Source organism: Protomyctophum bolini (genome assembly GCF_963924005.1).
Source record: "Protomyctophum bolini genome assembly, chromosome: 16".
NCBI classification, from domain to species: Eukaryota; Metazoa; Chordata; class Actinopteri; order Myctophiformes; family Myctophidae; genus Protomyctophum; species Protomyctophum bolini.
The window spans coordinates 2,318,521-2,342,662 of NC_137877.1; the positions used below are offsets into that span (position 1 = coordinate 2,318,521).

At 41.5% G+C, this 24,142-nt stretch overlaps 1 protein-coding gene across 1 annotated transcript in view; it reads left to right on the forward strand.

The window, feature by feature from the left end:
* Window positions 1–622, forward strand: part of LOC308330380 (alsin-like) — a 61,870-nt gene extending 61,248 nt beyond the window's left edge. The window contains exon 41 of the mRNA XM_080785229.1: window positions 1–622. This exon is cut by the window's left edge and continues 288 nt beyond it. The gene's annotated coding sequence lies outside the window, so the exon portion shown is untranslated.
* Window positions 623–24,142: the final 23,520 nt, after the last annotated feature.

Below are 24,142 nucleotides of genomic sequence, written 5' to 3' on the forward strand. Positions count from 1 at the left end.
CAGTGTACATTTTAAAATAAAAAATAAAACGAATGTTAGTATTAATAAACTAACTGGTACGTTGAGTGCCAGACAGTTAGTTTAGTAACAAAATTACTTTTAGTTTTTTTTATTGTAATATATTTTTATTTTTTTAAACTAAAGAAACATTGTGTAAAAAAAACAGCAACATTGTATTAAAAAAAAAAATCAGTAAAAATAAGATGAGTGATCGATTTAACATCCACTCAAAATCTATTTTTATATAAAATATTGACTAGGTCATTTTCTCTATTAATTTGGTCTCAGTATATTGCAATTAATTTTGCAAACGCACAATACAGTTTCAGTTACTTTTATTTTGTAAGTGTCCATAACAATAACATTAGCCTTGCCTAATGCACGCCAAACTAACTGGGGGTCCTTGAGATTAAAACGCTTGAGAGACCCCGGCTGTAATTCATAGTCCACTGAGTTGCAGAGACGATACTTGATACCATGAGACTGTGGAACCATGGTGTCTAAAGGTTAGAGACTGTGGAACCATGGTGTCTAAAGGTTAGAGACTGTGGAACCATGGTGTCTAAAGGTTAGAGACTGTGTCAGTGGTTCTCAAACTATTTCATGTCAAGGACCCCAACAATTATATGTATTTGGCCGCCGACCCCCATCTGAAAATACGTTGTTCCTGGAACAACGTATTTTCAGATGGGGGTCGGTGGCCTATTGTCATATATTTCTGGGGGTCCTTGACATGAAAATGTTTGAGAACCACTGAGCACTGACACAGAAACATGAGGTTTTTCAGAAAAACTGTCAGGATTTAGAAGACATTTGTAGAATCGTCCACAGGTCTAAATGGCCATTGTCATTTTTTATTTTATTCTATTACATTCGCATTGTGACATAGTCATTCCCTGCTGGTTTTGGAATGTGGCCCAGATATATTTGATGCGTTATTAATATTCATATTTTTTTCACTGAGCATAAAATCAGGATTTTGAATATGCCTATAATATTCCTCTTTTGAACTGAAGCTGTCCTTTGTTCATGAAGCAACATTTCAGGATCAGGTTTGGGGTCCCAAACCGCCGGTTTGGAAACGCTGACTATAGACAGATCAGATGTGTTCACCCAACCGCTCCAAAAGAAAGAAAAAAAATCACACCTGTGTGAACCAAGTGGCGCAACTCCCCTCTCTAAAAGCTGAATAACTCCTAATCTACGGAGTTCTCCATGGTTTGGTCCATTAGCGCGATTTTCGGAGGTTTTTGCTGATAATCCGGTGGTCTAGATGGAAACATTGGTGCTTTCTAGAGCAACGATGGCTATATTTTAGCTCGCTAGCATTGACGCTATTTATCTAGCAACAACATCCACACACGGGTGCACGGCACTACACACACGCGGGTGCGTGCGCACATACTTCTGTCGTTCCAATTTCACGCATGCGCACACCACTCGTGCTCATTTGACGTACATCACAAACAAACAGGTACACGGACTTGCGAGCTGGATGTAGAAGTGGTTGCACCACTTAAAAACATGTTGTTTGATGGTGTCATTGGATGGATGTTTTGTAGGCGTATCTCTGCTGCCCCCCTGTGGCCATTCACACACACTCCACATGAAGAGCACCTTAGCTACAGGAAACTTAGCATCCCAACTAACTCTGGGGCTCCGCTAAGAAAGTAGCAGATCTACAAGCTCACAACTGGGTTCAGTTAAGTGGCAAATCGGCAGTTTCTCATTTGCAAGGAAGCTTTGTATAGTTAGGACGCATTTATAGGACACAAGGGTGCTTAGGACTGTCCCCTTAAGTAGGAGGCATAATGCTTCCTAGTTACACATGCACACACACACACACACACACACACACACACACACACACACACACTAATACTTTTGTACTGTTTGATGTATCAAAGGGAATATGGAGTTGAAATTAGGGATATGTATGAAAATGTCGGCAAGCACATTTTAAAGGGATCTGAAATTCCATACTGAACATGAAATGTAAAGATAGGCCTATATATTCTATATTCTATATTTTGAAACACTGTCATGTAGACAAGCACCATAATCAGGGTCTGTCTGGGAGAATAATCACAAATGTATTTATTTCTATCAATTGTTTTATTTCAATTTGAGTTGAATTTGTTATTCTTTCTTGTAGTGGGGTCTAGGGGCAAAACAATGAGGAAACAGATTTAAACACGTTAAACCCTATTTTATTATAAAGCTATGAGGAGAAAAAAAAGCTGATCTACAAGCTCGCAAGGTGTCACAACGTCACGCAGCGTGAGTTTGCAGATTTAGAATCACTGTTAGAGTCGTAAAATATAATCTTCTCTTATGGGGGTGTGGTATATATTCGTTCAGGAAGACACGTTGACCAGGTCCACTTGGATTTGAAAGGAGAGACTTTATTTTGCAGGAAGAAGTCAATCCGCTCACAGCAAACAACACACGAGAGACGAAACACTCTCCCGGACTGTCTGGATAAAACACGCACCGCTCTCTGTCGCCCAAAGTCGAGAACCCGGTCCAGATCAGTCTCATTTGAACACTGCTCCTCCGTCTATATCTATTTCGGAGTCCCGCCTCCTCCGGACATGGAAACAGGCGTTTCCTGACTTTTGACCAATGAGATCTGGGATCTGTTTATTTCCGGTTTAGAGAGAGGCGGGACCAGGACACAGATCTCCTCACTGTTCTACTATGGAGGCCTAACTTTATACAAAAATGACTAATTGTTACACTGACAAATGTAGTTAAACAACAGAACTTAAATGCAAACTAAAACATACTATGACCATAGTTAATATCTCAGCAATGTTTAAAAACGGAACTAAGAATGAACCTGAACATATTATCTTTAAGAGGTGATTAACACAGTTTTTAACCCCAAACTAGTAAAAGCTATAATCTTATAATCTCCCAGCACATTTTCAATCAATACATCAATTGCACCCCTTATTAATAGTTATAGCGTATATAACTATATATGACTATAACTATCTAATAGTTTAGTCTAGTTTAAAGTAGTTTTCTTAAGTTTTAGCTGTTAGTTCACTCAGTGAAAATCAGTCACCAAGAGTCACCAACTGGAACCGGCTTAGAGAAATCTAGCATAGAAGTAGCAGATGCATTCACAGTGATGACAATTCTTGTGACGTGTGAAACCCTTTGTCCCGGAGGGGGCTTCAAACGGTTTCAAGACAAAGGCCTGGGATTCGGGTGTGAGTTTGTAAATGACTATTCTCCTCTAAGAGGGAGAATCACAGACAGAGACATTTTCACTTACTGTTGCTTAATACTAACCTTGGTTCATTTATAGAAATTATACGACATAACCTCCCTTTTATGGAGCTTTATTGCTTCATAAACTATTACATAAATGAACCCAAAGAAACAGGTCCTCCCTTTTAAACTTAAAACCCACAAAAATACCTTAATAGTAAAAAACCTGAATGTGAAAACCTGAATGACCTACCCCCCTCCCTTTTATATCGACCAACTGACTGTCAAATTATATGAAGTATGAACCAACAGAATACTACTAATGGTAGTAGTAATAACAGTAATAATCAAAATACCGAATCAGACATCTTCTCCAAACACCAAATCATATGTAAACAGTACACAAGTCCTAGCCTCCTCCCTTGGCACCTGTAATACCTACACAATTATCAAACTGAACATGTACAAATAAAAATTAAACAGTTATTGCCCCCCCTTCCTTGAATGATGACTGAAAATTCCATCAAAGTTAACCTCGAATGATACACCAAGAATTACCAGATCTACTTGAAAGCTGAAGTACAATAAAACCTCGAAGAATAGAATCACAACATCCGTCATGATTCACGAAGTCACACCTGTGGATTTGAAAAGTCAATACATTCAAAGTAAACATATCTAAAGTCAATAATCCCTTGTACCCGCAAATTTGAAACATATGAAAACATAAACACAAAATCATAACAATCCAGTATCAACATATTTTCTTTCTCCTGCGATGACGGTTCACGCGCATACTCCTTCTTTTTTCGACTAAAATATAAACGCAGATGAATCCTGGTTTTGGACTGTCCTGTACATCCCAGTAGTTCAACAGGAATGGCAATGATCTTCATTGTGGTCACCAGGGCATTTTGCGCAAAGGATGGGTGGCTGAAGCTGTACAGCATTCCTCAGGATCGAACACTCTTTTTCCATGTAGGATCACCTATTTCTGAGCAATCAGGAATCGGTTTTGACTTATACGACTGTATACCAGCCTCAGTCATGACACAGCTGAAGTGTATCAGAGCCCTTCGTGTAGGCGTGACCTGAAGATGGACTGAAGATTGATATCCCCTTGATGATGTAGTTTTGACGACATCTTCTGGTTACCCGTTGTCGATGATGTGGACCACTGTCCTCGGGATAGCTGTTGTAGAGCTGATAATCACGACTCGACACGGAGTAGCGCAGAAGTAGACAGACAGCCTTTGCTAGGACACAATCTCAGATGTCTACTGGCCCCCCTCGCACATAACAAGATGTTGTTGTAACTGCAACTTTTTCTCCATCAGCTTCCTGTTGGAAATATGAAACAACTCCACACAAGATTAAACATCCTTTTGCAACACCACACCCATGCATTGAACTATTAGTTAGTTAGTAGCAGACCGTTCAGTGTTACTCCCAAAGTCCTGAAAATCATCCACTCATATTAAAATCAAATTATTCTTATTGTGATGTATCTTTTATCTTGCCAACTCCTAGTAACTTTTCCAATGTAGTCTCATTTTCCGTTCCTCTTATTAATGCCATGGTTGTTTCTTAGAACAACCCAAATTACTCCTATATGTGAATAATGTATCCTAAATTAGACTGCACATTTGTTGACAAAAAGTCATTCCTCCAAGCATTTTATAAGTCACAAGTTCAAAATGTATTGCATGTTCCCTCTAAATAAACAAAAGTGACACTCTGACTCCTCCTAAGATGTTTATACATTTTTAAAGAATTTAGTCCAATTGCATTGGAAAATGCACTCTGAAAAATAAAAAATACCCCCCCTATTAACTCGATTTTATTATATCCTCCCCCCTTCTGCCACTCAACAAGAGTGACAGACTATATACATATACTGATTGTGTCAACATGTCAATGATAGCTTTCTGTCACACCTCCCTTTTACCGTACCATCCGCTGTCCCACTGTTCCCCTGATAGCATATACTGTGAACACTCTTACTAATGTTGAACCTGAAGGAAAGGAATCAGGAGGTATTCTAGAAATTGCACACTTCCAACGGGGAAATATTGTCGTTGCCTCTCTCACTTTTTTTTTTAATTCACCAAATTGCAAGAATGGGGCTTCTCTTTTCCACATTCTGTCAAGAAAAAGGCTTCTCCTTTTGCCACAACCATATGTCCAAAGTCAACGGAAGCACCTTGAAAAAGTAGGACGGACTCATTGTGATGGTCTAGTTGCGGTGATGAGATCCCTGCTGGAGTCACCACGCTGGCTGCTTTGGGCCAGGCGGCACCTGTCGTTCTGGTTAGAACCTAGGGAAATCTACGGACCTCGTCACAACTCCTCACAAAATGATCTAAGCTGCCACATCTGTAACAGCCGGTGTAATTACGTGGTCGTACAGCCTTCCCCCCCTTCTTGCCCCAGAACCCTTGATCGGAGTTTGTGGTGGGAAAAAGCTCACTCATTGCCTGGTATAGGGATCCCTTGTGTTCTGCCAGTAGGTCTGCGTCCCCCCTCGCCGTGTCTGCGTACGATTGCATGCCTGCTTGAGCAAAAATATCATTCAACCCTTGTAGCCCTACCAGGTGCGTCAACAACCTCTTCATGTCTCCCACGGCCACCAGAGAGCCCATCATCAAAGCATCGAATTTGGCAAACCAGGGATATGCGCCTTCCTGGAGTGGGGGCAGCTGTGCTGTGATCTCCTCCAGGTCATGTTCATGAAACAATGGTACGTAGTAAAGATGTTGTCCACTGACCACCACCGGCAGGTTTCGTGTCCTGACCGCAGGGCCCTCACTTGTTAGTTGATACCTGGTGTCTTGAGGCATCGGCGTCGGTGTGGCCAGGCTCGCCAGCTGCCGTTCCAGATGCTGTAACTGGAGTCTCGCGATCTCTCTGACAGTCTCTGTATGCTTACGCTGCTGGGTTTCCTCCTTGGCACGGACTACACCGACATGATGGACCACCAGGCCTGTAAATGATGACAAGGAAACACGTGCCACGCCTACCTCCTTCTTCAGTCCCTGCTGTACACTGTCTGGCAAACCCCTTACAATCATGTCTCTCAGGACAGCTTTGGACATGCCATCGTCGTCGACCTGGGATGGTTCACAGCCTGCAATTTCTGCCCACGCCTGGTATGCGCGTCTCACGAACCCCTGTGGGTGTTCCACTGCCGTTAAGGGACAAAAGAATACTTCAGCTGGGTTAATGTCCACCGGTCTTGGACACCTCACCGCTTCCGGCCCCCCGTCGGTGACCTCTGACGTAGCTCCTCTTCGTTCAGGACCCTTGGCACCTGTGGACCGAGTGGCGGTACTTGCATTTGTAGGTGGGGGACGGTTACCTCTACCCTCAGCCAGCCCTTGCAGTGGAGACTCTGTCACAGGCATCATGTTGGCGGGGCCCCTGGTCTCCCTGGCGGTTGGCTCCCTGAGTGAGGCCAAATAAACCCCTGCCCTCTCGTGGGCGGACGCAGCCTCGGATCGACCTCCAGCGCCACGCTGACTTGCACTCAACTCCTCCTCCTCAGCTGTCTCCCTGGCCTCCTTCCCCAACACTGCGTTCACAAAGTCCTCGTCATCCGTGCCCCCATCCTCGGAAGACCCCGATGAGCTGGAACTGGAGCTGTCAAAATCATGAGCACCTCGCTGCAACACGTTAGCGCGATTCAGCTTGGTGATGAGGTCATAGGTTTTGCCCATTTTCTTTCCTCTTTTAAGGAACAATTTCATAATCTTCTGCTGTTCCCTGAACCTAGACTTCAACATTTTTTCGTAATCGTGCACACTGGCTACCAGACGTTCACTGTTTCCTGGATGAAATATGCTGTCCTGCGGCCAGCAGTGACTATTAATGGGACCATGTGACTCCCACCTCCCCAGAATTGATGATAACTTGTCGATGAACTCATCAAGTTGGTAGGAAGCTTGCCGACTAGCTGTCGCCATAATCAGTATTTTAAATATCGAGTTCAGAGATATTAAATTATAATAAATGTCACGTCCAATTAACCTTTAAAGTCCTACTTGCAATGCTCCTAAAAAATATCACCTCACTGAAACAGGAAATATACAAGAAACTCCAAACTTGCCAGTCACTTACAGACTGAAGACTTACTTGCGAACGGTAGGCAGATGTGTACTCAAAAAATGTAAGATGTCCTGTAAATTATGTGAAATGCAACAAAACTACTGTATATGTTATACACGAGTCCAGAGACACGTGTGAGAGATGTTTATAACTGACTATAAGCTTAAACAAAACTAACGAAATGGACTATATTAAGTTGGAAGGCAAAAGATACAGCGTTTGACCTAAATTTAGAAAACCCTTACGACACGTCTCCCTTGATCAAGCAGGAAAATAATTCCACTTGTCCACCCTGTCCTGCTTTCTGAAAAAAGAAACACAGGTATTTAAAAAACCCCACACCCCCCAAGTATCCACTGTCAGGTCAGAGTTAGTATTTAGACAATAAAAAAATCAGACATGCAGTTAGGTTTTGTTCGTTAGTACAAGGAAATGCATGCACCAAAGACTATACCGCTTTGTGAGAGAGTTTAAACAACCGAATGGGTTTTCTCAAACGGAATAGTGACACCTAACTCCACATTCTTCAATACTAACTACTAAGAGTTCCTCCAGGAAGTTTGGCTCTTAGCTTACATTAAACCAATGAAACAAGTCAAAACAATATCAATTTATGTTTACCAAATGTAATTCACTGACGATTAGCAACTCACAATTGGGGACACACCTAATTTATCCCAACTGTTAATTAAGAATAGTGAAAAAAGACTTGATATTTACACGAATTGATACTCACTCCCCTAGTTCCTTGGTCCTCCTTCAAACTGAAAGATATAACTTAACACATTATTATCGTACAGTACCTGTTTAACCGGAGAGAATCATGCACTGCTCACTATTAATAGCTTTTTAACAATGAGTCATGCTGACACCACAAAATACTGATAACAGATGTCCTGTTACACCAATCAAAGGTAAAATATTGATATCTAAGGCTCCCCCCTAGATACTTTGCTCATCCTTTATGTAAACCACCTTAAAAAGGATGAAAGGCTTTCCCGTGCAGATTGAATCCTCCTTTCTGCATTCTCCACCCTTTGTGGATATTGGATAATAATCATCATTATTATTAATAGACTATGTGTGACCTTAAGTCACTAAACCGTAACCTCTGTCCAAGTTACCTCTCACTGAGGTGTCTCCCTATGGAGTCTGTAGGATTATACACTTGTGCACATCTAGTATTATAGTGCAGTGATCAATCGCAGTTCAGCAGAATATTTATAATCTGCAAGCAAATGTGTGACTGTAATTATCATTAAATGTATGTTACCCGCACCTCGTGTTGCAGATGCAACCCTTACAAAGATTTATGTGCCAGTACTACACGTATATCCTAAAAAATCCATGATTTACTGAGCACCCCTCTCAAACCACATGAAGCAAAACCCTTCATGTAATTCTTTATTAACCATATGCAGGGAAGAATGGTTAATTCAGACCCACGTCCTCCCTACCAGGAAAGATTAGGCCGCGAAGGGGAAGTGATCAGCTCCACCCTACAGCGTACCCCTAGAATTTACTGGGAAGAAAGTTTAAACAGGGAGGAATATGAAATGTTAACCACACAATGAGGAAACAATGGGGGAACCATCATGGTTATACTATCCTACCAAGTTGATGCAAAATCGAAGGAAAGAAACACATACTACATCTACACATAAAAACAGAGGGCATGGAAAAAATTCACGCCCCGGACAACAGACAACAAAGGAGTCAGAATGGGGAGTAAGATAGACCAGAAAACACCCAGACCAAGAAACTTAATAACTATACATCACCCAAAGTCTGTATTTCTGTAGCCTTGGGCCACACCATGTTAGTCAAACCTTAACTCTATTAATTAGTCAGTGTAAGGTGATGAAATACACCACACCAATAAGCAAATTCTTTATTAAACTCTTATAAGAGACTCCTCCACATTAAATTTGAAATGACTATAGTTTCTCAGTCTGTGTTTCAACCCCCTCGGACAAAGATAAAGTATTTATCTGCCCCCCACTGCATCCCACCCACTCACTAAAACCCCAGAAATGTACTCACCTTAATCACCTACCTTGTTTTAATATATAAATGCATCACTGATGTAAGTTTACATGACCGAGAACTCTCATTTCTACAAGAAACCTGACACGCCGAACATCATGGACCAGCCATCAATATTCTCACTACCTAGTCGTACCCACCAGGCGCCCTGCCCCATATAGAACTGAGAACTCTACCACAAAACCACATTCACCTCATACACACTTACACACCACCACCTGCTAAACCCTTATTTTAAATCTGCAAACCCCAATTTAACCCAATTAAAATTTAAAACCTGACCCCTCCATTAAATGTCCATCTCATAACTGCCCATACCTTTCCCCCCACCGGAACATAAATATGTTACGGCCACAAACACAAACACACACAACAACCTACAGACAACTTCGAAAATTCGCACCAGACAAAGAAAACTCCCCACACACCATTTCCAAACCCCCATCCCCCCTTCCCTCCACCGGCTAACATTCGCACCCCCCACAACAACAGAGACAAATTCAAAATGGCCGCCGACCGACCCTCCCCCCAAACACACTAACATTTACCTGCACCAAAGAACAAAGGCTGCGTCGTTCACCAACACTTACAAAGAAAACCAGCGCTTCCTCTCACCACCAAACGCAAAAACCAAATAGCTACACACTAAGCCTGATTCAGGCCACATAATAAACCTCATCAAACGCGTAATTGCCACGCTATATATTACACCGCCTCTCCCTTAAACGGAAGAACTAGTCACTCCACCAAAACGCAATTATCTTAGGGTCCCTGCAAAGCGCTCTGCAAGCCCAGACGCTGTTACTCGTAGCCCTGTGCCAACTGACCCCTTTACTAACAAGGAACCAACCCACACCCCCCAGGCTACACAGTGTAAACCGCCCAAAACGAACTCGAATTTTCATCAAATAAAGCCTCAGAATACGGGAACACGTCTCATACTGTAGCTAGACAGGATAAGCCCCCCTAGCCACCGCTACCAACCACAAAAACACGGTCGCACCTTCGACACAGCTAGGCTTTAAGCATTCACGGCTTCACAACAGGATTGGCACACAATACCCACCCCCATTACCGTGCTTAAAAAGACAAAGGAAAAATAATAATACAAACAGCCATTCCGCGCAGCTAAACCCAGAACTTCTACCATGTGTTAATAAAAGACTGAAATCTATGCAGGTAAATGGTAAATTATTATCAAAGCCCCTAACCTTAATGTACTCATAGCTGTGAACACGACGTCCACCCATTACGAGGCGTTTTCACGACAGACAGCTGTGCGCAAGTCCGACTTAAAAACCTACAAACAACCAACCAGAATGTAAACAAAGCCTATGACAGAAATCCCAAACCAGAAACTAAAGAAAATGACCCCGGGTAGAAATGTAAACCAACACCCAGACTATTTTGCCATGACCAAATTCAACGAACCATCAACACGCCCACCCGAACGCCACGGTCCAATTAGTTGACACAGCAAGACGCTTGTAGTGAATTCAAAAAAACAAAACTCACCCAAACCAAGGCCTCTCGCTGTCTCAAACAAATGTATTCAGGCTCCAAGTTTTGTGGTATATATTCGTTCAGGAAGACACGTTGACCAGGTCCACTTGGATTTGAAAGGAGAGACTTTATTTTGCAGGAAGAAGTCAATCCGCTCACAGCAAACAACACACGAGAGACGAAACACTCTCCCGGACTGTCTGGATAAAACACGCACCGCTCTCTGTCGCCCAAAGTCGAGAACCCGGTCCAGATCAGTCTCATTTGAACACTGCTCCTCCGTCTATATCTATTTCGGAGTCCCGCCTCCTCCGGACATGGAAACAGGCGTTTCCTGACTTTTGACCAATGAGATCTGGGATCTGTTTATTTCCGGTTTAGAGAGAGGCGGGACCAGGACACAGATCTCCTCACTGTTCTACTATGGAGGCCTAACTTTATACAAAAATGACTAATTGTTACACTGACAAATGTAGTTAAACAACAGAACTTAAATGCAAACTAAAACATACTATGACCATAGTTAATATCTCAGCAATGTTTAAAAACGGAACTAAGAATGAACCTGAACATATTATCTTTAAGAGGTGATTAACACAGTTTTTAACCCCAAACTAGTAAAAGCTATAATCTTATAATCTCCCAGCACATTTTCAATCAATACATCAATTGCACCCCTTATTAATAGTTATAGCGTATATAACTATATATGACTATAACTATCTAATAGTTTAGTCTAGTTTAAAGTAGTTTTCTTAAGTTTTAGCTGTTAGTTCACTCAGTGAAAATCAGTCACCAAGAGTCACCAACTGGAACCGGCTTAGAGAAATCTAGCATAGAAGTAGCAGATGCATTCACAGTGATGACAATTCTTGTGACGTGTGAAACCCTTTGTCCCGGAGGGGGCTTCAAACGGTTTCAAGACAAAGGCCTGGGATTCGGGTGTGAGTTTGTAAATGACTATTCTCCTCTAAGAGGGAGAATCACAGACAGAGACATTTTCACTTACTGTTGCTTAATACTAACCTTGGTTCATTTATAGAAATTATACGACAGGGGTCTTTTCAAATGGGGGGTCCGCGGGCTAATTAGTGTCAATCCGGGGGTCCTTAACATGGAAAGGTTTGGGAACCCCTGGTCTAATCGACCCGAACGTCAACCCAATAAAGAGCAACATTTTGGCATAAAGGCGTGTGTCATAAATATACCTTTCGTTGGTTCAATATTTCTAAAATTCCCCCCAAGTTCACAACGTGTGGCATTGTGGTTTGTGATTGTGATATTGAGCGTGTAGATCAGCTATTTTTGTGTGACACTGCAGTAGGCCTACATTAAATAATATATAATAATTAATAATCATAATAATATAATAATTTAAATATGGGGATAGGCTACAAGTTTTCTGCCCGACAGCGACATAGTTTTCTATTGTCGTAAATATATAGTAATATATTTTGGTACACATTAGTGTACACATGATGACCAAATGGTTTTTAACACTTGAGGAGTGCAACGCATTTATAGTTTTAACAGTTAAAATACTTTTTTTTATTTTTTCATAAGATTCCTAAGTTTGTATTTTTGTAACAAAATATATGTACAACTACTGTTATTAATAATTAGGAAATCTATAATTGTGGCATTTTAATTAGGAATAAATATAGTTCCTGTGATTTGAAAAATAAAAGCACATGAGTGAAATATGAAAATGTATCGTGATGTGTAGTTATCAATGTTGGTATCTATCAGGTATTTCATTTATCATACTGTACGCACTCACTTTCTTCAGAAGTGTTACTCTGTCTCTATAGCTCCGTCATCACAGTGTGTAGTTTTTACGTTGTGTTAAGAAGTGTAACTCTGTCTCTATAGCTCTGTCATCACAGTGTGTAGTTTTTACATTGTGTTAAGAAGTGTAACTCTGTCTCTATAGCTCCGTCATCACAGTGTGTAGTTTTTACGTTGTGTTAAGAAGTGTAACTCTGTCTCTATAGCTCCGTCATCACAGTGTGTAGTTTTTACATTGTGTTAAGAAGTGTAACTCTGTCTCTATAGCTCCGTCATTATTTTACAATGGCTGGGTGGTAACCTGACACCTCTCGTGACTTATTGCTTCATTCTAGTGTGGGAGGAACCAAGGACTGTCTAAAGAGGACAAGAAGCGAAGACCGTAAGGGCGCCGACATGTTGATCACATGGTGCTCCATGGAAGGAAAGAAACATGCGCAATGGGCTTTATGCAGCCTTGGTCTGCAACTGCTCATGTTCCTTTCCTTCCATGGAGCACCATGTGATCAACATGGCGGCGCCCTTACGGTCTTCGCTTCTTGTCCTCTTTAGACAGTCCTTGGGAGGAACGAGGAAGTGTCTCGTTCCCTTCCCCCAAACAGTCAGAAGATCATTTGGGCGATCTTTTTCCTCTGCTCTCCAGCTCTGCTCAACAAGGTGTACAACAGTACAGCAGGTATATAAAAGGTACTTTTATGCCGTTAGTATGTTGTGTTAATGTGTTTACACTTAACCTGTGGTTAACAATAAGCCTACAAAGCAAAGCAAAGTTCTTAGTTTACCCAGGAAGTGGACTAAACTCGAGATGCTTGTTTACAGCCACACCCTGGCCTGCTCATAGAACATTTCATGTATCTCTGAATATTGAATACTTTACTTTTTCTAATACTAACTAAACTAAGCAACAGCTAGTGCTACCTATAGCCTTAAATATGTTCTATAGCCTGCACTTGTATTATGTCTTCTGTAATCTCAGCATCATTGAAAATGAAGACTTTGTCCTTTTTTATGAGAAAATAAATAAAGGTTAAATGTACTTTTCTGAGTTTAAGTTAGTGACAGTGCAATATAATTTGTATTATACACCAAAGACAAGCCCCTTGACATTGTATCTGTTGAATTATCCTCCATTTTCAATTAATCTGAACATTAAAGACATACAAATACACTGAAAAACATGAAACAAGGAATAACAGTTAAATAAAGTTACGAATTACAATACGATAATTATTGCAGATTTGCAGTTTGGCCACACAGCCTTATGTATATCCTACCAAAACGTTTGAACTGATGCTGGAAAAACATGCAGGGAAGATGGCCCATTTTTAGCATTTCAATTCATTCAGTGAGTGAGAGAGAGAGACAGTCATTTGAATGCTTAGCATAGTAGCCTAAACCCACCATCACAACTTGTTTAGAAGTCAATTCAAAACATTAGCATCTATTCTAGACACTCACTGGCAGACAGTTGATCACAGCCTGACAGAAGTGGGTATGGGTAAGGGAGGGAGCAGTGCTCCACCTTGTGGTACCAACTGGGATTGGCTGTGCATCGAAAACTGAAACTGTGCTCACAGTATGACGCACAGAGAGACAGATGTCATTGAATTGAGCATTATCTATACACAACAAAGTGTGAACATCTACGTAGCTTTAAAGCAAGTCTTCTCACTTTGTGCTATCTAGATCTAGCATAGTAAGACGAGACGTCTGAATGGTGTGAAGGTCTTAGTAATAGTATAAGACACACCAGACACAACCGTTCTCAATGTGTGAAGGGCCGCCGTTCAGGCTTGTTGTCGTCAACATTCTGTGTAGACGTGTCATGATCAGTTGTTTGTGTGAACCAGGTAACCAACCGGTTTGACAACCTCTTCTCTTTCCTTGTCTGTCTGTCTGTCTCTCAATTTTCAATTTCAATTCAACAGGCTTTATTGGCATGACAAGTGTTGCCAATGCACAATCACAGATATGACAAACAACAACATTATACATAATATCAATTCAATTAAAAAAATAATACTTGTGGCAGGAATTGACATATTTTGCAGCCAAAACTGCACATTGTTTCTGTTCCCCCAGAAGGAGTGGTACTTTCTCCCTTTGTCTGTCTGTCTCTGTCTGTCTGTCTGTCCGTCGTGTCCGTGCACATTGTCAAAGTCTTTCTCAGGTTTGTATCAGTTACTGTGGTTAGGTGTAGTCTGCCACAGTATACTGTCTGTTTAGAGCCACATATGTTTCTAGTTTGTGTTGTGATTGATTGTGTGAGTTCGTTCCAATATGTGATGCATTTATCTTTTTCTTTAGTTATAATATAATAGTCTCTGTCTCTCTCTCTCTCTCTCTCTCTCTCTCTCTCTCTCTCTCTCTCTCTCTCTCTCTCTCTCTCTGTCTCTCTCTCTGTCCCTCTCTGTCTCTCCGCCCATCTCCACTTTATCTAATCAGGACACAGAAGTCATTTTATTATCCAGTCCAAAGTCTACAGTACAGAAGCAGAACCAAGGGTGGTGTACAGTACAGAACCATGGGCGGACAGGATTCATGACAGGTAAAGATTCAAACAAACATTTGATGACTTGTAGGTCTACATAAAATAAACTATAAAATACTAGTATTTTAATCAGTTCAGAGCGAGCCTTTGGGGGGTTTTATGTTACATACGCATAACATCTTTGTGGTGTGAAGTTGTCCCCAGTGGGACAATAAAGATGAGATTTCATAAGATGAAGCGGTGAATTAATATTCATAACTGGACATGTAACATTTTATTCAAAGGATTTACTCTTGTTTTCTTTCTTAAGATTTATGTTTTGGGGCTTTTATGCCTTTTATTGATAGGACAGTAACTCACAGCATATGGGGAGTAACACGCAGCAAAGGTCGTCTGGATCGGGATTCGAACCATTGCAGCCTAGGGCGCCCGTACCACCACACCGGTGAACCGGGGTGTCTTTAAAAAAATTGTTGCTCATTTTATCGTCTACTCGTGCTTATGAGAACACCACAGACAGTTTTAAGTTGCTCGAAACTCCTGCAACTTGTTTTGTTTCATAAATATGTTAGTAACAACATATCAAAAGGTCCTATAAGAAATCCCAGTGGCGGAACATATTGAGAAATGCTGAAATAGGTCATGGTTACCTTCACCTATTCACCCATCACCCATTAACAATCAATGTGCTGCCTTTGGAATGGCAGTTTGGTAAATGTTTAATAATTCTGTCATTTAACAGGTTTCTACTGCCCTCCAGTGGTGGAAGTAGAAAGTGAAACGTAACTCAGTAGGGCCAGCATTTCCCAGTAAAACGAAACTCAGTAGGGCCAGCATTTCACCACGGAACAGTGAGCTGTGCGCATGGTCTGCTGATAATTATTCTTTAATGCTTTGCCTTGGACATTATTGTCTGTAAGTACTTTGAAGTTCTAGTTAATCGGTTCAAAGAGTATATTTCATTTAGAATGTGATGTTTGCAGAATGCCTTTGTAGTTGGTTATTATGTGTTTGGAAATTGTGTAAACACTTGTGGTCTGCACTCTGCATGTCAGTTTCCTGCTGCAGTAGCAGTAGCCATTTTCTGTGTTTGATTTCAACATTGTGTACCTAGTTCAGTGCAAATAGCCTACTAATAACTATGCATACTATATTACTCACACGCTCACACATATTCCCTGTGTGTTAATTCATTTGTTCGTGTATTTCTGTATTGTTTCAGTTTTACAAAATTACCTGCAGAGACCCAGTAAATTAAACAAAGTTTATTCCCACAGACTGGTTGTTAGAGGGTTTCACTAGACATTATACCCACAGACTGGTTGTTAGAGGGTTTCACTAGGACATTATACCACAGACTGGTTGTTAGAGGGTTTCACTAGACATTATACCCACAGACTGGTTGTTAGAGGGTTTCACTAGACATTATACCACAGACTGGTTGTTAGAGGGTTTCACTAGACATTATACCCACAGACTGGTTGTTAGAGGGTTTCACTAGACATTATACCACAGACTGGTTGTTAGAGGGTTTCACTAGGACATTATACCACAGACTGGTTGTTAGAGGGTTTCACTAGACATTATACCCACAGACTGGTTGTTAGAGGGTTTCACTAGACATTATACCACAGACTGGTTGTTAGAGGGTTTCACTAGACATTATACCCACAGACTGGTTGTTAGAGGGTTTCACTAGGACATTATACCACAGACTGGTTGTTAGAGGGTTTCACTAGACATTATACCACAGACTGGTTGTTAGAGGGTTTCACTAGACATTATACCACAGACTGGTTGTTAGAGGGTTTCACTAGACATTATACCCACAGACTGGTTGTTAGAGGGTTTCACTAGACATTATACCACAGACTGGTTGTTAGAGGGTTTCACTAGACATTATACCACAGACTGGTTGTTAGAGGGTTTCACTAGGACATTATACCCACAGACTGGTTGTTACGAGGGTTTCACTAGGACATTATACCCACAGACTGGTTGTTAGAGGGTTTCACTAGACATTATACCACAGACTGGTTGTTAGAGGGTTTCACTAGACATTATACCCACAGACTGGTTGTTAGAGGGTTTCACTAGGACATTATACCACAGACTGGTTGTTAGAGGGTTTCACTAGGACATTATACCCACAGACTGGTTGTTAGAGGGTTTCACTAGACATTATACCACAGACTGGTTGTTAGAGGGTTTCACTAGGACATTATACCCACAGACTGGTTGTTAGAGGGTTTCACTAGGACATTATACCACAGACTGGTTGTTAGAGGGTTTCACTAGGACATTATACCACAGACTGGTTGTTAGAGGGTTTCACTAGACATTATACCCACAGACTGGTTGTTAGAGGGTTTCACTAGGACATTATACCCACAGACTGGTTGTTAGAGGGTTTCACTAGACATTATACCCACAGACTGGTTGTTAGAGGGTTTCACTAGGACATTATACCACAGACTGGTTGTTAGAGGGTTTCACTAGGACATTATACCACAGACTGGTTGTTAGAGGGTTTCACTAGACATTATACCACAGACTGGTTGTTAGAGGGTTTCACTAGACATTATACCCACAGACTGGTTGTTAGAGGGTTTCACTAGGACATTATACCACAGACTGGTTGTTAGAGGGTTTCACTAGACATTATACCACAGACTGGTTGTTAGAGGGTTTCACTAGGACATTATACCCACAGACTGGTTGTTAGAGGGTTTCACTAGGACATTATACCACAGACTGGTTGTTAGAGGGTTTCACTAGACATTATACCACAGACTGGTTGTTAGAGGGTTTCACTAGACATTATACCCACAGACTGGTTGTTAGAGGGTTTCACTAGACATTATACCCACAGACTGGTTGTTAGAGGGTTTCACTAGACATTATACCACAGACTGGTTGTTAGAGGGTTTCACCAACCTGGGATTCCCCAAAAGGAGGTAAAACACCATATATGGCGGAGAAACCGTTACTTTTACCCATAGAGTGCTGAGTGACATGTCTATTGTATCATGAAAACACATCCCATGGTTTTGTAAAAGTAACTCTACTGCACCAATAATATTTGTGTCCTTCGATGCATCTCCTTTGTGTTGACATAAATAGATGGTTAAAATGTATGTCTGTGTGTGTGTGTGTGTGTGTGCGTGCGTGCGTGCGTGTAATCTTGACAGGTTTCCTGAAGACCAAAGATGAGTCAGTGTGAGGAGAGAGAGGAGGAGGAGGGAGCTGACAAACATCACATCCACAGACCAGAGTCTCCACATACAAAGTATGTTAATCCTGCCATTTGATTTTACTTATAAACATCACGGTTACATTTTTTTTTTTATTAATAACAAAATAAAAAATGACGCTCCTTACGTTAATTCACATATTGTACACATATTGAATAAATGGTCTTCTTCGTTTCTATGATTCCAGAAGTCTGTACCACAGAGCAGGGTCTCCAACACCCAGCCTTCTGTCTATGAAGAGTGACGTGTCTAAAGGAGAACCTCCTAACTTCAGTAATGAACCTGGACCTCCACACACACAGTATGTCAATCCTCCTGTTCAATATACACACTATGGACCTCATTTACAACAGCATTTACGCTCATATCGTGAGCGGAGCGTGAGCAAACGGGCATTTACGAGGATTCCCACAAAGCCTGACACCTTTTTATTTATTTATTAGGATATTTCTAGCATGCGACTCACTCTCGGCAGCCTTCTGCTCGCAGTGCAACGCGTTGTGAGCTTGTAGATCGGCTATGGCAGACTCGCGCTGCATGTTAGAAAACAAACTCACAGTTATAATAAGAACGTGCACTTATCTGCACTGTACAAACCCAACGTTGTTTAGTGTAGTAATGCCTGCAGTATAGGCCTATTTAAATTGTTTTGTTACGGAGCTCCTCTGAGTCAGTTATGACTGTGTGTGTGTGTGTGTGTGTGTGTGTGTGAGAGATTCAAGATTCAATAATTTATTTGCCATGTCAACAAATTGATAGGAATTTGTCTTGGTTCATACTCAACATATACAGACAGTCAGACAACCATAGATACACAAACAAGAAGGACAATACAAAAACAAAAACCAGCAGCATAGGAAATTACATTCAGTTTTTTAAAGTGCTATAATTATGCATATACTATGAGTTCAGATGTCTAATGGCTACGGGGTAAGTGCTATCCCTGAAGCGACATGTTGAGCTCTGGATACTTCTATATCTCCTGCCTGATGGGAGGAGATTGAAGAGGTGATGTGCAGGATGGGAGTTGTCTGCAATGATTTTATTTGCCTTCCTAATTATTCTGGTGGAATAGAGTGAGGAAAGTGTAGGTACGCCTGGCTCCTGTGTGTGTGTGTGTGTGTGTGTGTGTGTGTGTGTGCGTGTGTGTGTGTGTGGGGACGGACGGACGGACGGCAGCATGCTGCCGCTGAACCAAGTCCAATCCGGGTGAAATTCACATCGTAAAATGTATATAACGGCGCGTCATTCGGCCATTCATCGTTTTAAGCCAGCTCACCTTAATTCATTATAATATGGGCAACTGTAGCTGTGTAGGCTGTAGGCTACTACATTGATCTCATCATGAGATCAATCAGGTTTGGTGCCAACTAAAGCCAAATGTCCCGCGGATCATTTTAATAGGAGGACATCATGAAATGAACCTGCACTTATACATCTGACAAAGAGGATTTCATGATTCTGAATCCATTCCAAGCATTAGTTTTGCATGAAAAACTCTCCTTGGACTTAGTGTGTCAGAAACAGCTTTCCATAACGCAATTATACATTTTGAACTCACAAAAGTGACTACTGGCCAATATCAGCGCGTCTTTTACGGTACTTCTGTTTTTTATTAATAATGAAATAAAAAATGACGCTCCTTACGTTAATTCACATATTGTACACATATTGAATAAATGGTCTTCTTCGTTTCTATGATTCCAGAAGTCTGTACCACAGAGCAGGGTCTCCAACACCCAGCCTTCTGTCTATGAAGAGTGACGTGTCTAAAGGAGAACCTCCTAACTTCAGTAATGAACCTGGACCTCCACACACACAGTATGTCAATCCTCCTGTTCAATATACACACTATGGACCTCATTTACAACAGCATTTACGCTCATATCGTGAGCGGAGCGTGAGCATACGGGCATTTACGAGGATTCCCACATTACGTTGGTCGTAAACTCCGCTCAGTTCCACGTCAGCTCAGAGGGTAGTGTACTCGCGATCAATGCATGCGTATATTTATTCAGAAGGCTTTAGTCTTCATGCTGAATCAATGAATAGTTGCCAGACCCATATAAAATATGTAGGCATGTGTCCCCAACATTGGTCAGCACATACATGTTTTTAAAGCAGAGTATCACGCATGGCTTGCGCTTGTATGCCTACAGTATATGCATGCATTCTAGAGGCATTGGTCAAGTTAGCCTACAGAAACTGCCCCGCAGCCGAAGCCTGACACCTTTTTATTTATTTATTAGGATATTTCTAGCATGCGACTCACTCTCAGCAGCCTTCTGCTCGCAGTGCAACGCGTTGTGAGCTTGTAGATCGGCTATGGCAGACTCGCGCTGCATGTTAGAAAACAAACTCACAGTTATAATAAGAACGTGCACTTATCTGCACTGTACAAACCCAACGTTGTTTAGTGTAGTAATGCCTGCAGTATAGGCCTATTTAAATTGTTTTGTTACGGAGCTCCTCTGAGTCAGTTATGACTGTGTGTGTGTGTGTGTGTGTGTGTGTGAGATTCAAGATTCAAGATTCAATAATTTATTTGCCATGTCAACAAATTGATAGGAATTTGTCTTGGTTCATACTCAACATATACAGACAGTCAGACAACCATAGATACACAAACAAGAAGGACAATACAAAAACAAAAATCAGCAGCATAGGAAATTACATTCAGTTTTTTAAAGTGCTATAATTATGCATATACTATGAGTTCAGATGTCTAATGGCTACGGGGTAAGTGCTATCCCTGAAGCGTCATGTTGAGCTCTGGATACTTCTATATCTCCTGCCTGATGGGAGGAGATTGAAGAGGTGATGTGCAGGATGGGAGTTGTCTGCAATGATTTTATTTGCCTTCCTAATTATTCTGGTGGAATAGAGTGAGGAAAGTGTAGGGACGCCTGGCTCCTGTGTGTGTGTGTGTGTGTGTGTGTGTGTGGGTGTGTGGGGACGGACGGACGGACGGATGGCAGCATGCTGCCGCTGAACCAAGTCCAATCCGGGTGAAATTCACATCGTAAAATGTATATAACGGCGCGTCATTCGGCCATTCATCGTTTTAAGCCAGCTCACCTTAATTCATTATAATATGGGCAACTGTAGCTGTGTAGGCTGTAGGCTACTACATTGATCTCATCATGAGATCAATCAGGTTTGGTGCCAACTAAAGCCAAATGTCCCGCGGATCATTTTAATAGGAGGACATCATGAAATGAACCTGCACTTATACATCTGACAAAGAGGATTTCATGATTCTGAATCCATTCCAAGCATTAGTTTTGCATGAAAAACTCTCCTTGGACTTAGTGTGTCAGAAACAGCTTTCCATAACGCAATTATACATTTTGAACTCACAAAAGTGACTACTGGCCAATATCAGCGCGTCTTTTACGGTACTTCTGTTTTTTATTAATAATGAAATAAAAAATGACGCTCCTTACGTTAATTCACATATTGTACACATATTGAATAAATGGTCTTCTTGGTTTCTATGATTCCAGAAGTCTGTACCACAGAGCAGGGTCTCCAACACCCAGCCTTCTGTCTATGAAGAGTGACGTGTCTAAAGGAGAACCTCCTAACTTCAGTAATGAACCTGGACCTCCACACACACAGTATGTCAATCCTCCTGTTCAATATACACACTATGGACCTCATTTACAACAGCATTTACGCTCATATCGTGAGCGGAGCGTGAGCATACGGGCATTTACGAGGATTCCCACATTACGTTGGTCGTAAACTCCGCTCAGTTCCACGTCAGCTCAGAGGGTAGTGTACTCGCGATCAATGCATGCGTATATTTATTCAGAAGGCTTTAGTCTTCATGCTGAATCAATGAATAGTTGCCAGACCCATATAAAATATGTAGGCATGTGTCCCCAACATTGGTCAGCACATACATGTTTTTAAAGCAGAGTATCACGCATGGCTTGCGCTTGTATGCCTACAGTATATGCATGCATTCTACAGGCATTGGTCAAGTTAGCCTACAGAAACTGCCCCGCAGCCGAAGCCTGACACCTTTTTATTTATTTATTAGGATATTTCTAGCATGCGACTCACTCTCAGCAGCCTTCTGCTCGCAGTGCAACGCGTTGTGAGCTTGTAGATCGGCTATGGCAGACTCGCGCTGCATGTTAGAAAACAAACTCACAGTTATAATAAGAACGTGCACTTATCTGCACTGTACAAACCCAACGTTGTTTAGTGTAGTAATGCCTGCAGTATAGGCCTATTTAAATTGTTTTGTTACGGATCTCCTCTGAGTCAGTTATGACTGTGTGTGTGTGTGTGTGTGTGTGTGTGTGTGTGTGTGTGTGTGGGTGTGTGGGTGTGGGTGTGGGTGTGGGGACGGACGGACGGCAGCATGCTGCCGCTGAACCAAGTCCAATCCGGGTGAAATTCACATCGTAAAATGTATATAACGGCGCGTCATTCGGCCATTCATCGTTTTAAGCCAGCTCACCTTAATTCATTATAATATGGGCAACTGTAGCTGTGTAGGCTGTAGGCTACTACATTGATCTCATCATGAGATCAATCAGGTTTGATGCCAACTAAAGCCAAATGTCCCGCGGATCATTTTAATATGAGGACATCATGAAATGAACCTGCACTTATACATCTGACAAAGAGGATTTCATGATTCTGAATCCATTCCAAGCATTAGTTTTGCATGAAAAACTCTCCTTGGACTTAGTGTGTCAGAAACAGCTTTCCATAAAGCAATTATACATTTTGAACTCACAAAAGTGACTACTGGCCAATATCAGCGCGTCTTTTCCGGTACTTCTGTTTATATTAATAATGAAATAAAAAATGACGCTCCTTACGTTAATTCACATATTGTACACATATTGAATAAATGGTCTTCTTCGTTTCTATGATTCCAGAAGTCTGTACCACAGAGCAGGGTCTCCAACACCCAGCCTTCTGTCTATGAAGAGTGACGTGTCTAAAGGAGAACCTCCTAACTTCAGTAATGAACCTGGACCTCCACACACACAGTATGTCAATCCTCCTGTTCAATATACACACTATGGACCTCATTTACAACAGCATTTACGCTCATATCGTGAGCGGAGCGTGAGCATACGGACATTTACGAGGATTCCCACATTACGTTGGTCGTAAACTCCGCTCCGTTCCACGTCAGCTCAGAGGGTAGTGTACTCGCGATCAATGCATGCGTATATTTATTCAGAAGGCTTTAGTCTTCATGCTGAATCAATTAATAGTTGCCAGACCCATATAAAATATGTAGGCATGTGTCCCCAACATTGGTCAGCACATACATGTTTTTAAAGCAGAGTATCACGCATGGCTTGCGCTTGTATGCCTACAGTATATGCATGCATTCTAGAGGCATTGGTCAAGTTAGCCTACAGAAACTGCCCCGCAGCCGAAGCCCGACACCTTTTTATTTATTTATTAGGATATTTCTAGCATGCGACTCACTCTCAGCAGCCTTCTGCTCGCAGTGCAACGCGTTGTGAGCTTGTAGATCGGCTATGGCAGACTCGCGCTGCATGTTAGAAAACAAACTCACAGTTATAATAAGAACGTGCACTTATCTGCACTGTACAAACCCAACGTTGTTTAGTGTAGTAATGCCTGCAGTATAGGCCTATTTAAATTGTTTTGTTACGGAGCTCCTCTGAGTCAGTTATGACTGTGTGTGTGTGTGTGTGTGTGTGTGTGTGTGTGCGTGAGATTCAAGATTCAA